This window comes from Macaca nemestrina, chromosome 6 (assembly GCF_043159975.1).
Source record: "Macaca nemestrina isolate mMacNem1 chromosome 6, mMacNem.hap1, whole genome shotgun sequence".
NCBI classification, from domain to species: Eukaryota; Metazoa; Chordata; class Mammalia; order Primates; family Cercopithecidae; genus Macaca; species Macaca nemestrina.
The window spans coordinates 174282544-174300088 of NC_092130.1; the positions used below are offsets into that span (position 1 = coordinate 174282544).

The window sequence follows — 17545 nt, forward strand, 5'->3', positions numbered from 1 at the left end:
TTTGATGTTGGGCAGATTCATAGTGAAAGGTCACCAGGACATTTAAGTAGAAATGAGCAATAAAAAGCTATCATCTCAGGAGCTTAGAAGAGAGAACACAATAAAGATACAGATTTCTCTGATACAAAGCAACCAGTGGTAACCGAAACAGTAGAAATGCTTGAGATTGACAAGAGAAAATGCTTTTTGAGCAAGCAGAGTAATGGAGACACTCCCAAGAAGTGGGAGGAAAGCTAGTAGTAATAGACTAGATGTCAAGGGAGGGGTTTCAAGATAAGGCTGACTAGGCACCTGCAAATCTACTGAGGGATCAAGAAAGATGGGCGCTGTACAGGGGCCTGGGATTTAGGCACAAGAAATCTATGGGAACCTTGAATTGTGTCATGAAGTAACAGGGACAATATCCAGTAAGATGTGGTGAGAAGTGACAGAGCATGAGTAAAACAGAGATGCTAAGTGTAGACAGCCCTTCTCAGAGGCTTGACTGTGGAGGAAAGAGATCATTTCATCCTCAAAAGCAGACCTTGGCACAAAGAAGGATTTTTAAATGATATTTGGGCCTTAAATATTAATATATTTAAGTACTTATAGAAAATAACCAGTAGCAAGAAAGAGGTTGAAATTTCAAGAGAAAAAGGGAACAGTGTATGGAGTAGAGTACCAGAAGACTGGACACTCCTGGTCTAGATGAATGGTTCTCAACACAGCCCATGCAGGAGTATCAGCCATGGATCTTCAAAAGGCAAATGCTCCATTCCGGGCATGGCCAACCAGGATCTCTAGAGAGCAGCCTAAGGATAGTGTAGCATGTGTCTACTCTGCAGCCAGACATACGGACACTAGCTTAGCCAGCACTTAAGCCCTGTTTCACTAGTGGCCATGTGTTTTTAATACCTTTTTCCTAAACTTCTGCTTCATCTTCAGACTTCCCAACAGCCAGCTGAAGGTTTCTGTGTTTTCCCCTTTCAAACTTCAGTTACTTGCATTTTCTATCTTATCCAGACATCACTAACGTCTGCTCATAGCAAAGCATAAGTTATAAAATTGTGCATGGCCAGTTTTTTCAGTTCAATAGCTCATTCTTCCCTCTCCTAAGTTCCTTCTATAATAGGAATTCTTTACTTTTTTTTGGTAGTGGACCATCCTAGAGAATATGATGAAAGCCAACAGATACTTCTCTTACACATGTACATACATGCATGTCTACAAATTACATATGGTTTGAGAGGTTGGGGAGGTTGTAATTCACCTGAGACAAAGCTACCAGTCTAAGAATTCATGATCTGCAGCCTTACTACTCAAAGTCTGGTCTTCAGATCAGCAGCATCACCTAAGAGCTTGTTAGTTACGCAGAATTTCAGGCTCCACCCCAGACCTACTGCACTAGTACGTGGATTTTCACATATGATGTGATCATATTCACATTGAAGTTTGAAAGACACTGGACAACAAATTATACAATAACAATTAATTTCTACACATAGTAATAGGCACAGTAAGTTATTCAAATCCTGTTTTGTCTACTACAAACAAGGATGGTAGTTAAGCAGTTCCCACTCTGGGGTCTCTCCAGAAGGAACTGTGAAATGAGAAAAGACTAGAAGAGACTGTCTCAACGATTGTCTGCCAACAAGGCAAGAGTGGGTGAGATTCTTCACTTTCCCCTCCTCACCTGGGCTCCACTGCCCCTTCTTTCCATCTTTACCTTATAAATATCCACAATGAGCACCTTCCTTACTGAAATCTGACTCTCATGTAAGAGGAGCAACGTTCAAGTTACCAAAGTAACTCCTTCTACTGTCCTTTGAACTTCAAATAATAAATCACAATTAAAAATGGTGCTCTCTCAAAACATTTCCATATGTACTGACAATATGTGTCCATCGTATCATTTGCAAACTTCAGATACCAAATTAAAATCTGTATTTATTTCATTTCTTTGGTATGAAATGACCCCAAAGAGCCTGACCTTCTCTGAATGTGGCCACTACTGACAAATCAATCTCGTTACAATGCACAGTAAGGGAGACACTTCTCTGCTCCTTGAGCAGCTGAAATGTACATCTGTCTCTTGTGCATATTTTAGTTAGAGAGTTGTATTAATCTATGTCCTGTGGCTTTTGGGAAGGGAACATCTTCTAAGTCTCATGATAAAAATAATGATATTTCTTGATGCAAATTTATGCAACAGAACACAGGTGTCGAACATTTTCCACCTGGACTTCCGTGTCACTGTTGAAGGATGGCAATGTTAGTTGTCAGGGCTGAAAGTTAGAGAGGAGAGAGGACAAAATGAGGTAAAAAGAAGACAGCATGTACAATTTCAGAAACGTTGTTGTGACCTCTAAATTTCAGCTGTTCTCTTTCTCCCTTCTACACTCTAAAAGAAAGCATGGAAGAGGAGAGTCCAGTACATTTCCAAGTTGGTTACCAACTTTTAAAAATAATAGATAACATTCTATTCTGCTTGATCTGGGTTTCTCTTTCTTTGAACTTTAAATATCATACAATATGACATTAAAGTACAATGTGCACTACAGACAATTAAAACCAATTCAACAGTAAATAATTACCTAATGTCTCCCCAAATCTGATGAAGCAGATATTTTGGTAAGAATGCTCAAAACTGTTGAATAACTAAGAGGGATTATAAAATCAGAATTCATTTTTCTAAACTCCTTTTCTGAAACTGATCATGATATTGTGTCCTTATAGTCACTTTGTTTATTCCTAGGATATTTCTTAATGAGATTTATTTTGAATGTGAATTTTGTATTTGAGTGTCATCTTAGTCCATATGAGTTGCTGTAACAAAATACCTTAGACTGGGTAGTTTATAAACAACAGAAACTTATTACTCACAGTTCTGGTGCCTGGGAAGTTCAAAATCAAGGCGCCAGCAGATTGGGTGTCTGATGAGTCTCATTCTCCACAGACTGTGTCTTTGCCGTGTGTCATCACAAGGCAGGAGGGGTGAACAAACTCCCTCAAGCCTCTTTTGTAAGGGTACTAATCCACTTATTATTATACTGAATTATCTCTCAATGGCCCTACCTCTTAATAATATTACATTGGGGACTAGGTGTCAACATATGAATTTGAGGAGATGCAAACACTCAGACCATAGCAAGCATCCACTTTAGAAGGTGACCAATTCTTTATTATTTTTAGTTCAAATTACAGAGCTCTGCGTTACAGAGGGATTTTTCCATTTATCCAGGGTTACAAGAATTTTCTTCTACTATATTACTGGCCAGTTGATAATTGACTTGCCTCTACTATATCCCTAGAATATGGCTACATAACTCCTTTTTTTTTGCTACTCACTTTTTGTTTCATAGATTTAAATAGGTGAGTTCCATGATTTCATGTCTTGAATTCCCCTGGTCAACAGGCTATTGCCTCTGTCTTCCTTCCCTCTGTTTCATCTCTCGTTCTTGAAAAGGAGATACCATGAGCACTCCCCTTCCAGGACACACCATCAGCGTAGGTACAAAAACCTCACCTTCCCACTTAAAACAGAAGGAGCCTTCTCCAAATCATTTCAAGTGCAATCCTCACACCCTGTCCAGCCCCACCCCCAAACCGCTTACATACACATGTACACACACACACACGCACACATTCAGACACATTCAATAACATTTTCAAATACTGGATAGAAATGCTTAATGCATGTAGAAAGATTCAAAATTGAGTGGAAGATATAAACACGGCTGAAAATTAGTATTATTTTTTGTTCAGCAGCCTGGAGAAGGTGAGGAGAGAACAGACATGGGTCAGAATGTGTTCTGACTTTAATTTTTCTTTTTTTTCTTTCTTTTTCTTTCTTTTTACTTTCTTTCTTTACTTCTTCCTTCCTTTCGTCTTTCTTTTTCTTTCTTCTTTCTTTTCTTTTTTTTGAGATAGGGTCTCACTCTGTTGCCCAGGTTTGAGTGCAGTGGCACAATCTCAGCTCTGCAACCTCCCATGCACAAGCAATCCTCCCTCAGTCTCCCAAGTGTACCTGGGACTAAAGACATGCACCACCACACCCAGCAAATTTTTTGTAATTTTTGTAGAGATGAGGTCTCACTATGTTACCCAGGCTGGTCTTGAACTCCTGGGCTCAAGTGATTCATTCACCATGGCCTCCCAAAGTGCTGAGATTACAGGTATAAGCCACCACACTTGGCCTAATAATTACTGTTTCATTGCTTCTAACGTAATGAGATGCTGAAATTCTCTTTGTCTTTGATTCCTGGTCCAAATCTTCACCTCAGACAGTGGCAGCCCCAAATCATGAATTTCCCCTACATACCTGAAATTGTAGTAAACTATGATACATGACCATGGGCAGTTTCATACCTCTCAGTTATCATAGCTTATGCATGAATTTTGAGGATATCCCCCTGCCCTGGATGTCTATTTTAAATTGTGACTTTTTCAAAGATACCAATGGGTTGTATTAGTCAGAGTGCTTGATGTTGAATACTAAAACTAACTTTCTCCAGATCAGGAGAAGAGGAAAATCACATGTTTATTTCTCTCCCATGTGCACAGTCCAATGACATTTGGGAGACTTTCTCTCAGGAATGAGCACAACAGCCCATGTTCTTTCTGTCTTGTGATGTTATCACCTTCAACATGAGCCCTATCAAGACTAGCCTGGGCAACACTGCAAGATCCCATCTCTAAAAAATTGTTTTTAAAACATGAGCCTGAGGGGAAGAGAATTCATGGAGAGTTATGTGGGCAACTTCAAGTCTGGGCTTGGAAGTGGTCTACATCACTACCATCCTCATCCCAGTGGTGGGACCAAGCTGCAAGGGAAGCTGGGAAATGCAGTCTTCCTGTGTGCCAAGAGAAAGTCATGAAGTAGGACTTCCCTGACCTTCTTTTGGCTCTCCATGTCACAGTTTATTGTCAAGTGATACCCAGGGAACACTGCTGAGCTTAACCTCACCTCTCAATGTGACATTATAGAAAACTGTCTGTAAATTTCACGGAAAGCAAATACATGAATGATTTCCCCAATATGCATGCTTTAATTTCAACTTTCCCCTGCTACTATGCACATGGTTCATTTTTGCTAAAGTAACAGCAAATTGTATGTCTCACTCTGTGTGTGCATGTGTGTGGTGTGCCCCCGTTAGAGTGTAAACTTCTCTTCTGAGAAGCAAAGTTTTATAAGAATATTTACAAATACATCTTTCTTGAGAATCTTTGGAAGTCTAAAACTGTAAAGTTTGTATTTCATTTTGCATTTTATCTAATTTTGACCAGATTGTATTCGTCTCACCAACTCATCTCAGATTCTCCATGCCCTTCTCCCCACAAGCACATAGACTTCCCCTGAGCCAGAGGGCCTTGTTTGAACTAAAAAAATAAAAAATAATTTGATGCTGAAGGATGAAAAGTATTCAAATCATTACAAATAAATTGAGTACAGAGTTGACCCAGAATGCATGAAAATTCAGTTCATGGTAAAGGAGTTTTGGGTTTTTCTTTTTCTTTTTTTTTTTTTTTTTTTTTTTTTTTTTGAGGTGAGTCTCACTCTGTCACCCAGGCAGGAGTACAGTGGTGCGATCTTGGCTCACTGCAACCTCCACCTCCCAGGTTCAAGCAATTCGCTGCCTTACCCTCCCCCAAGTACCTGGAATTGCAGGCTCTCACCACCACACCTTGCTAATTTTTGTATTTTTAGTACAGACGGGTTTCACCATCTTGAGCAGGCTGGTCTTGAACTCCTGGCCTTGTGATCTACCTGCCTCGGCCTCCCAAAATGCTGGGATTACAGGCATGAGCCACTGCACCCGGCCAATAAACGAGTTTTTTAAGAGTTATTTAAAAAGAATTATTCGATAAATGGTATTAGTGCAAGTAGTTTACTGTTTGAGTAATAGGAAAACATAACCTCACCTCACTCCACTGAAGTAAATTTCAGATAAAAAGTAACATTAAAAACTGACATCACAAAAGTTCTAGAAAAAAATTACAGATAAATTATGATAGTAGAGTTAAAGGGGCTTGGAAAAATAACAGGTAATATGTGCAAGTTACATTAATAAATTTGACATTGTAAGAGTTTAAAACTTCTTTATTACAAATATATAGAAAACTGTTTGCCACTCACTAGTCTTTTCTGTAATTTAGTGTTTCATAATTTTAAATATTCACATGCCCAAAATAAAGAGGAATCAAGAATATCTTTTAGTACCCTAGGTTTAATACTCTCAAATTGCTAAAAGCGTATACAAATCAATAAGACAAAGATAAGAAAAGGCTAATCGAACAACAGCAAAGAACTCTGATTGACATTTATAGAAAAAGAGATGACTGATGACCCACAGCCATCAAAAAAAATTTAACATTCAAAATTAAAGTAATTCAAATCAAAAGTAATAATGACGTGTCATTCTTTCAACCTTCTAGATAGGATGCTGTCCTTATCAAAAAGGAGATTAGGATGCAGACAAATACAGAGAAAAGCAATATGAAGACCCAGGGAGAAGACAGTCATCTATAAGCCAAAGGAAAAGGCCTCAGGAAGAACCAATTCTGCTCACAGAGCCATTGCTCTTGGACTCCCAACCTCCAGGACTGTGAGATAACAATTTTTTTCTTTTCCAAGCCACCCAGCCTGTGGCACTTTGTCACTGCAGCCTGAGCAAACTAACACAGGCTCCTTGGGGTGCTTTTAACTCAGCCCTCTTCCCACAGTATTATAAGCATTTGTAGATGTTCTCATCTCCCCACACACTAGACAGGGAGATTTAAGGGAAGAAACGTTATCACTTTTTGTTTCTCTAGGACGAAGCAGACCTGGCCTCCATGACTCTAAAACTGAAGTCTCCAGTCAGACCCTAGCAGCTCCTCCATTCTGTGCTGACATTTATGCATTCATCTTGCACAAAACCACTGTGTTGTTTATTATCATTCTTAGCACTAACTGGTGTCCAGTGTCTGTTATTTGGGCGCCTACAACTCTTCTCCCTGCATTCCCCTGTGATGCCCAGTTCAGCAGTCAGTGCCCAGTGGGCAGTCAACAGTGATTGATGACAGTCTTAATGGGAGAAGAGAAGCCTGAGAAAGCAAATCAATAACAATTTCCAAAGTAAAAGAGTGGCTGGCATAGTGTTCTCTCTTTGTTCTACAATGAGACTAAGAAATAAATTTACACATCATGGATTCAGTTTAGATAACTGGGAAATGATACAGACCTGGGAAGCACTCTGTCTGGTAGTTGTAACCACATGAGACGGTTTCAATGAATGTGCAAATTAGACTTAATAAAGAGCCTAACAAATGCCATGGCCATCACGGTAGCATCCCATAAATTCCCTGGCAGCTCACACCGGCTGGTGTTGCTGACCATGAACATCATTGGTCCACATCTGTCTAAGAGTCAAGCACAAAGGAGGACAAAGACAACATTCAATGCCACTACCATGCCTCAGCAACCTGTCAGAGGAATTACCTTCTGGAAGCAAGAGGAAGGCACAAGCCCCAGATGACTGTAAAAAATGTAGGATATGGGTTTTTACTCTTTGGGCTCACGAAGATGTTTTAGAAAAGGCAAAAGTAAACATTGAAAATATGAAGTCCTAAGTGGTTACAAAGTGAGCAAAAGTTCTTCAAGATTTGATGAGAACAGAAACACGTAAGACTTAGGTACACATGAGATTTTTTTGGAATCTGTGGTAGTCTTCAGACAGAGAATTTTGAAGACCATTTAAACAGGCAGTCCTATTCCCCCACATAATCTTTTCTAAACTCCTGCCTGCTTTCATCCCATGCACACTCAATTATGAGTCAGCCTGCATTTCTTTATTCTTGCTTTAGCCTTTTCTTCCCACGTTAACTATTGTTTTTCTTCTCTTACCTGCAGCAAATACACCCCAATTTCTATACATATTCATTCCACACCCACTGTACCTGTCTTGTCTGGGGAGTTACCTGTCATCTCTGAAGTAGTGTTATTGCCATTTCCTGTTTCCGTGTAACCCCACATAAGGTATTGTATATGATATGTAGTACATCATTACTCAACAATGAAACACCAGGAGAGATGAAAACGAGTTGTATATGCACTTTAGAACAGGATAAAGCTGATTATCCTCTTGGAAAATGAGAATTATCATTTACTGTATTCTGCTATTCACGAATGTATTACTTATCAGGAGCTCAAGGCAAGCATTGGGAAATTAACATAAATTCAAGTTTCTTATATTGTCTGTAGCTTACAAGTAGTACTCTTAGGGAGAAAAAGTAATAAAGCATCATTACCAGATGTTCTTTTTGGAAGTCTTTCATTACTTCCCGATTGCTTCCTGCCTTTTTAAAGATATCCGTCTGAGACAGCTCCTAATTCATTCTTGTCTGCTTTCTTAGCCACTGGAGAGGCCTCTCCCTGAGATTAGAAGTTCTTCATCTGTGTCTGCTGTTCTCCATGGACCTAGAATGACAGAATGTCATAAGCACCTCTAGCAAATGAGCTCAGGGTTTGGAAATATATTGGGCAAAAACATCCTGTGTGGATAACAAAAGGAGAGAATTGTGATGATATTAATCTCAACAAAAACACCAAAAATTAAGAAACAGAATATGGTGGCTGTACATAGGACTGAAGACTCACATTCTTCACATACCATGACTGTTTGGCCAGGCTCAAGAAATACTGATAATTCAAAACATGTTTTCACTCACATTTACTTTTTATCTGGAAACTCTAGTCTTATCAACTAGGTGATCACAAAGATTGTTTCCCCCTGTTGACACTATTCCACAAGATAGAGAAAGAAGGAACCCTCCCTAACTTATTTTATGAAGCTAGTATCGCCGTAATACCAAAACCAGAAAAGGACATAACCAAAAAAGAAAACTACAGATCAATATCCCTGATGAACACAGATGCTTAAAATCCTTGATAAAATACTAGCTTGCCAAATCTAACAACATATTGAAAAGATAATCCACTGTGATCAAGTGGGTTTCATGCTATGGATGCACGGATGGTTTAACATAGACAAGTCAATAAATTTGATCACACCACATAAACAATCAAAAACAAAAATCACCCGATCATCTCAATAGATGCATAAAAAGCATTTGACAAAATCCAACATCGCTTTATGATTAAAACTCTCAGCAAAATTGGCATACAAGGCATATACCTCAATGTAGTAAGAGCCATCTATAACAAACCCACAGCCAACATTATATTGAATAGGAAAAAGTTGAAAGCATTCCCTCCGAAAACTGGAACAAGACAAGGATGCCCACTCTCACCACTCCGCTTCAACATAGTACTGTGTCCGGAATTTATTCTTTCCAGTGGGTTCTTGGTCTTGCTGACTTCAAGAATGAAGCCACAGACCCTTGCAGTGAGTGTTACAGTTCTTAAAGAGGATGTGTCTGGAGTTTGTTCCTTCAGATGTTCAGATGTGTCCAGAATTTCTTTCTTCTGGTGGGTTCATGGTCTCGCTGACTTAAGGAATGAAGCCGCAGACCCTCGCAGTGAGTGTTACAGCTCTTAAAGCTGGCATCCGCAGTTGTTTCTTCCTTCTGGTGGGTTCATGGTCTCGCTGACTTCACGAATGAAACCGCACACCCTGGCAGTGAGTGTTACAGCTCATAAAGGTAGCGCGGTTCCCAAGAGTGAGCAGCAGCAAGGTTTATTGTGAAGCGCGAGAGAGCAAACCTTCCACAACACCGAAGGGCACCCGGGCGGGTTGCCGCTACTGGTGGCCGGTGGCCAGCTTTTATTCCCTTATTTGGCCTCGCCCATATCCTGCTGATTGGTCCATTTTACAGAGTGCTGATTGGTCTGTTTTTACACAGTGTTGATTGGTGCATTTACAAACCTTTAGCTAGACACAGAGCGCTGATTGGTGTATTTTTACAGAGTGCTGATTGGTACATTTAGAAACCTTTAGCTAGACACAGAGAGCTGATTGGTGCGTGTTTACAGAGTGCTGATTGGTGCATTTACAAACCTTTAGCTAGACAGAGAGCGCTGATTGGTGTGTTTACAATCCTCTAGCTAGACAGAAAAGTTCTCCAAGTCGCCAACTGACCCAGAAGCCCAGCTGGCTTCACCTCTCAGTACTAGAAGTCCTAGCAAGAGCAGTCAGACAAGAAAAGGAAATAAAGGACATCCCAACTGGTCAAGAGGGAGCCAAACTGTCATTGTTTGCTGATAATATAATTTTTACCTAGAAAACCCTAAAGACTCCTCCAGAAAGCCCCTAGACCTGATAAATGAATTCAGCAAAGTTTCCAGATTCAAAATCAATGTACACAATTGAGTAGCTCTTCTATACACCAACAGTGACCAAGCTGAGAATCAAATCAAGAACTCAACACCTTTTACAATAGTTGCAAAAAAAAAACAAAAACATAGGAATATACCTAACCAAGGACGTGAAAGACCTCTATAAGGAACACTACAAAACACTGCTGAAAGAAATTATAGATGACACAAACAAAAGGAAACGCATGCCATGCTCACAGATAGGTAGAATCAATATTGTGAAAATAACCATACTGCCAAAAGCAATCTATAAATTCAATGCAATTCTCATCAAAATACCACCATCATTATTCACAGTTTTAGAAAAAAAAATCCTAAAATTCATATGGAACCAAAAAAGAGCCCACATAGCCAAAGCAAGACTAAGCAAAAAGAACAAACCTGGAGGCATCACATTATCCAACTTCAAACTATACTATAAGGCCATAGTCACTAAAACAGCACAGTACTGGAATAAAACTAGGCACATAGACCAATGGAATAGAATAGAGAACGCAGAAATAAAGCTAAATGCAACTGATCACTGACAAAGCAAACAAAAACATAAAGTGGGGAAAGGACACCCTATTCAACAAGTGGTGCTGGGATAATTGGCAAGCCACATGTAGGGGAGTGAAACTGGATCCTCATCTCTCACCTTACACAAAAATCAGCTCAAGATGGATTAAGGACTTAAATCTAAGACCTGACACTATAAAAATTCTAGAAGATAACATTGGAAAAACCCTTCTAAACATTGGCTTAGGCAAGGATTTCATGACCAAGCATCCCAAAGCAAATGCAATAAAAAGAAAGATAAATAGATATGACTTAACTAAACTAAAGAGCTTTTGCACAGCAAAAGGAACAGCCAGCAGAGTAAACAGACAACTCACAAAGTAGAAGAAAATCTTCTTAAACTGTCCATGTGACAAAGGACTAATATTGAGAACCTACAATGCACAAATTAGAAAGATAAAAACAAATACTCCCATCAAAATGTGGGCTAAGGACATGAATAGACAATTCTCAAAAGAGGATACACAAATGGCCACAAACATGAAAAAATGCTCAACATCACTAATGATCAGGGAAATGCAAATCAAAATCACAATGCAATACCATCTTACTCCTGCAAGAGTGCTCATAATAAAAAAAGTCAAAAAATAATAAATGTTGGCATAGATGCAGTGAATAGTGAACACTTCTACACTGCTGGTGGAAATGCAAACTAGTACAATCACTATGGAAAACAGTGTGGTGATTCCTTAAAGTACTAAAAGTAGAACTACCATTTGATCCAGCAATTTACCTACTGAGTATCTACCCGGAGGAAAAGAAGTCATTACTACCTGGAAAAGATACTTGCACACACATGTTTATAGCAGCACAATTTGCAATTGCAAAACCTGGAACCAACCCAAATGCCCATCAATTAATGAGTGGATAAAGACACTTTCCACATACATATAATGGAATGCTACTCAGCCATAAAAAGGAATGAGTTAATAACATTTGCAGCAACCTGGATGAGACTGGAGACTATTATTCTAAGTGAAGTAACTCAGGAATGGAAAACCGAGCATCATATGTTCTCACTCATATGTGGGAGTTAAGCTATGAGGATGCAAAGACATAAGAAAGACTTTTGGGACTCAGGGGGAAGTGGTAGAAAAGGGGTGAGGGATAAAAGATCACAAATTGAGTGCAATGTATACTGCACAGGTAATGGATGCACCAAAACCTCACAAACCGAACACCACCTGTTCCCAAATAACCTGTGGAAATGAAAAACTTAATTAACTTAATTAAGTTAATTAACTTACTTAAAAACTTAAACAAACAAAGAAGAAATAGCAAGGAAAATTAGAACACAGTCTTTATAGACAACTACTAGTAAGAAAATACTAATTATTATTAGAAAAAAACTTATTTTGTTTTTTATACTTACCCTTCTCTCAGTATAACAGTGTAATAGTAAAATTACATAAAAAATAGATGTAAGACTATTAAGGTATTTCTCCTAACTGCATGCTAAGAAGCCATACTGAGGCTTCCAAATTTAAAAGTTTCCTCACATTCTAACCTTTTTGAAAGTTTAGCTCTAGGATAATGTATTTTCAAATTCTCAGGTTTCTGCCGGCCCTTTGAAACAGAGTCATTTTTAAAAGATTACAGCCTTTCTGTACTTGATTTAATGACTTAAAGTAGAACCAAACTACCAGGAAAGCAGGAGTGGATGCGGTGGATGACATTTCCTTTTTGGATTAACCTGAGAGATTTATTCAGTTTCCAAAAAGGATGGAAAAACTGTCTGAATCAATTTTTATTTTTGTTTTGAAGATTTGTGGCTCTGATTTAGGGTGTGTAAATGAATCCCTCTTCAGAATGTGAGGACAGTTCATCCAATTAAATAGATTAAACATGCCTTCTGAAGTACTGTTTAAACTGTTGTGTTATTTAGCTAACTTTCTCATTCTTAATAGCACAAGCATCAATATAAAATTTTCTACAAGTGTGCAAAATTCGATATAAGTTGATATTAATTAGTGAAAATGTGCTACATATATTCACTTTGACCTTAAAAAACACTTTGATCTTAAAACTAAGATTTTAAAAATCTATTAAAAATAGATATTAAATTATTAAAATTTATTTTAAAATAAGATACTTGGAAGCCAAATGTGCTTTAGGAAACTGAGCAAGAGTGTATACTCTTTATTTTTAATGGGATAAGGATGAGCAAGGGTATAAGATTTTAAATCAGAGACTCACTCTTGACCACAGACAGATAGAAGCAAAATATGCTCAAAGGAGGTGGTGATGGATAAGTCACATTAGGAGGACATATCGGCAATGCTGCATGCAGAGGAAACTCAGCCAGCATTGCCTCTGAGCTGCCAATCACCCCATCAAGCCATTTGCCCTTCCCTCCTCAGCGACCTTCACAACCACATTCAGGCTGACAGGAAAGATTGACACACCTGAATGGTAATAATTGCAGCTTCAGTTAATTCTAGAAAAAAAAAAAGGGTATCTCGCTCATAATTTATAAACAGAGTTTCCTAGTTTAAGCCATTCTAAAGTTTAATCATTACCTTCCACTTGTCTAACTTAAAAACGATTGTTAAAAATGTAAATCACCAAGTTACCTAGAATATTTCAGGTTCTTCTCAGTATCTACCTTTTTTTCTTACAGAATAAATACAATGCGCATTTTATACATTAAGCAAAATAATGTAATATGCATCGATCAAGTATAGTGTGATTTTTTTCTGAATGTTCTTGCACAGTTACTATAATATGAAGAAATAAAATGGTTTGAAACCACTTATGGTAGAGACATCAATGAAGCCAATGTGTCATCACTTGGGGAAAAAAAAAGTTTTGAAATCGATTAAAATAGTTGGTCATGCTTAACATTTATTGAGAAGAAAAAGTCCTCCAATATATTTTAAGTACTAAACCCACATGTATTTCAAGGAGCAATTGAGCTTCCACTTGCAAAGATGACAAAGAAGCTTATGAGAGAACATTATTCCAGACAAGGACTACTAAAAGCCAAGGTAAAATTAAAAGTACATCTCTTGGAAGGGATCTGCGAGCTAACGAAGCAACAGACGATAGAAAAACCACACAGAAATTTCAGACAACGTTTTTCCTGGAATACTTTCCAACCCTGGAAAGAGGACAAGTGGTAGAAGATGCAGTGCTAGGGTCCATGCAGAAGTCACTACTGAAAGACAGCAAGGCAGCAGAAATGTTCATAACCTCATGAGACTGGAGAGATGGAGAGTAGAAACAAGAGAGGACAGGGTGGCTGTGGGCAGGGAGGGGCAGGAAACCGAATCCCATCCTACACTAATTTCACCCTTAAGACATTTTCAGATATCTTAAACTGCTTTGAGAATGAGGCCAAGAATTCAAAGAGAGCTGCGTTTGGAAGTCTCGTGATGTTAAGGAGATATACAGCAGAGTCCAGAACCAGCTGGGGGACAGAACCTCACTGAACACCCCAGGCTCTCAAATGGGACTGCTGTAGAGTGACACCCAGAATCAAAGGTGAAGCGCAAGTCAACAAAGACTGGAAAACAACAACTCTCATTCAGGGCAGCTCATTTCCTGACTTTGGCTGTTAGTCATCAGTCCCCAGTCTAGCTCCCTGCTGTATGAATTAAGCCCTCTCTAGGGGAACATGACATTGTCCAGAGGCTCTGTAACTTTTCATATACAATGTGCAGCAATACCAGCATGCCAAGAGACATGGTTAATGCCCAATTCCAAAACACTGGAAACAGACTCAAGCATTATGACAGACTGTAGTTATTAGAATCAACTTTAAAATAGCCATGATTGGAGTACTATTCAGACATAAAAAGAATGAAATCATGTCTTTTTCAGCAACTTTGATGCAACTGGAGGCCATTATCTTAAGTGAAGAAACTCCGAAATGGAAAACCAAATATTGCATATTCTCAGTTATAAGTGGGAGCTAAGCTATGGGAATGCAAAGGCATACAGAATAGTATAGCAGTCACTGGAGACTTAGAAGTGGGCAAAGTGGGAGAGAAAGTAGTGGATAAAAAAGTATCTATTGGATACAATGTATACTATTCAGGTGATGGCTCACTAAAAGCCCAGAATTCACCATTATACAATTCATCCATGTATCCAAATACCACTTGTACCCCTCAAGCTATTACAATTTTAAAAAGTAAATAAAATAAAATAGCCATGATTATAATGATGAAAAAAGGAAAAAATACAAAAAATAAATAACTTAGCAAAATAATTGACTTTTATACGAAGAATCAAATTTATATTTTAGAACTGAAAATACAGTAAAATTAAGGACTAGAAGGATAGAATAAATAGTAGACTAGACACAACAGAAAAGAGGATTTGTGAATTAGAAAATAATAAGTCAATAATATATACTATATACTAGTTAGACTGAAACAGAGAAGAAAAGGGAGGGAAACGCAACAACAACAACAAAAAAGTACAAGAAACATGTGAAACACAATGAAAATATCTAACATAAGAGCAATTGTAGTACCAGAAACAGAAGGGAGAGATAATGAGGCAGAGGAAATATCTAGAAAGAAATGGTTGAAGATTTTTTTCAAAACATATAAAAAAATGCCAACCCATAGACAGATTCAAAGAGCTCTGCGAACATCAAGCAGAATAAATACAAATAAAACCACACCTTGACAAATCACAGCAAAGTCAACTTAAAAAAAAAAAAAGAAGAAGAAGAAAACCAGCCTGACCAACATGGTGAAACCCGTCTCTACTAAAAATACAAAAAAAACACATCCAAACCTGTAGGTGCATAGTCCCAGCTACTCCAAGACTGAGGCAAGAGAATCGCTTGAATCTGGGAGGCAGAGGTTGCAGTGAGCCAAGATTGGGCCACTGCAAGTGACGAAGAAGAAGAAAGGAAGCGGGGTGGGGGGAAGGACGGCGGTGGGGAGGGAAGAAGGAGGGGCTGGAGGAAGAGGAGGAGGAGGAGGAGGAGAAGAAGAAGAAGGAGAAACAGGAGGATGGAGAAGACGGAGACAGGAGAAGACCAAGAGAATACTACTCTTAAAGCAGCATGGCTGGAATGGAGGGGAGAGACACATTATCTTCAAATTGGCAACAATAAATAACTTCTAAGTAAACACGATGGAAGGCAGAGGATAATGGAATGACACTTTAAAAGTGCCAAAATATGCTTGCCAAACTAGGATTCTATACCTAGCAAAAATATCCTTTTAAAATGAAGGCAAATTGATGCTCTCAAAAGCAAGAAAATGAGAAACGTTTTTACCAAGAGAGTTTTTTCACAAGGAAAATGATCCTAGACACATGCACAGAAAACCAACCAGGGAAAGAGGGCAATGGAAGGTGCAAATGTGTGGGCCATGTAGTAAATATTTCAGGCATATGGGCCGCATACTCCATATCGTGACGATTCAGCTTCGCCACTGTAGCGCAAAACCAGCCATGGCTGCTTTTTTAGGCATGGCTGTGTTCTAATAAGGCTTTATTTACAAAAACATGAAGTGGAAAAACATAAAGTGGGAGAGGTAAAGTCAGGATTGAAGCAGGAAACGTCAAGTCAGGATTTCACTCAAGAACTGCTGTCTACCAACCCTGCTACAAAACAATGAAAATAATGTCTTGTGTTGTTTAAATCTTTCTGAGCTCTGTGTGTGTATATATATGTGTGTATATATACATGCACACACCCCAAAAAGATTTAAACAACATGCAAAATTACACATACACACACATGTATATATGCATTTATACACGCACGTACATATATATATACACACAAGGTATTACTTTTTAACATAAGCACTTTAATTGTGACAAATTACTGAAAACACTGCATATAAATGTTTTCCTTAATTGAGTATCTTGAAATAAACTATCTCTACAAGATGATCATAACATATATAGTTATATATATTTAGTGTATATATGCTATATACACTAAATACATACATATGATCTAAATTAAACTAATAGTATAAAGCAGGGATTGGCAATCTTTTATTGTAAAGGACCAGACAGTAAATATTTATATAGCATATACAGTTATATACATTTATATAATACACATTTATATATAGATACACATTTATATGTGTATATATAATACACACATATATATAAGTTATATATATATATAGCTAAAATCTATGATCCTAGCATTATCTAAAAAGTTGTAAAATCAATGAACATATATTCCACACATGTAGGTTAACTTTAGTGTAGTTGTTAAAGTTCTCCTATGTTCTTTTCCAAATAATGTTCTCATCATTGTGCCTAGTGAGCAAGGTAAGAGAAGTTTTTTGCATGTTGCAGAGAATGGCTTATTTTATTTACTTCAGATTCATGGTTACTGCCCTATGTGCAATTATCTAATGCTATGCTCTGTCTTTGCCTTCAGGCTTTTTATGGTATTGCATTTTTAATATAAGCACCTTAATGGTGATAAATTACTAAAAACATTGCATATAAATGTTTTCCTTTATTGAGCATCTTAAAAGAAAGAATAAACTAGCTCTACAAGATAATCATAAGTCACACATACACACACACACACACACACACACAGAGTAACTGAATAACTGAAGTCTGAATTGAGTGACCTCCCCAAGTGAGTTCCTTGCCATAAGATCTTATGCATTTAAAATTCCATGATCATCTGTAAGGTTTTGCTTCAGAGAGACCATCTGGATTCATAGCTAGAGCATGGAAGTAGAACCGGGA

At 38.0% G+C, this 17545-nt stretch overlaps 1 long non-coding RNA gene across 3 annotated transcripts in view; it reads right to left on the minus strand.

The window, feature by feature from the left end:
- LOC105489469 (uncharacterized) overlaps positions 1 to 17545 on the minus strand; it is a 349939-nt gene that overhangs the window by 245315 nt on the left and 87079 nt on the right. For all 3 annotated transcript variants that reach the window (XR_011625157.1, XR_011625156.1, XR_011625155.1), the window contains one exon: positions 8269 to 8437. This is a non-coding gene — a long non-coding RNA (uncharacterized lncRNA). The remainder of the gene's footprint in view (positions 1 to 8268; positions 8438 to 17545) is intronic.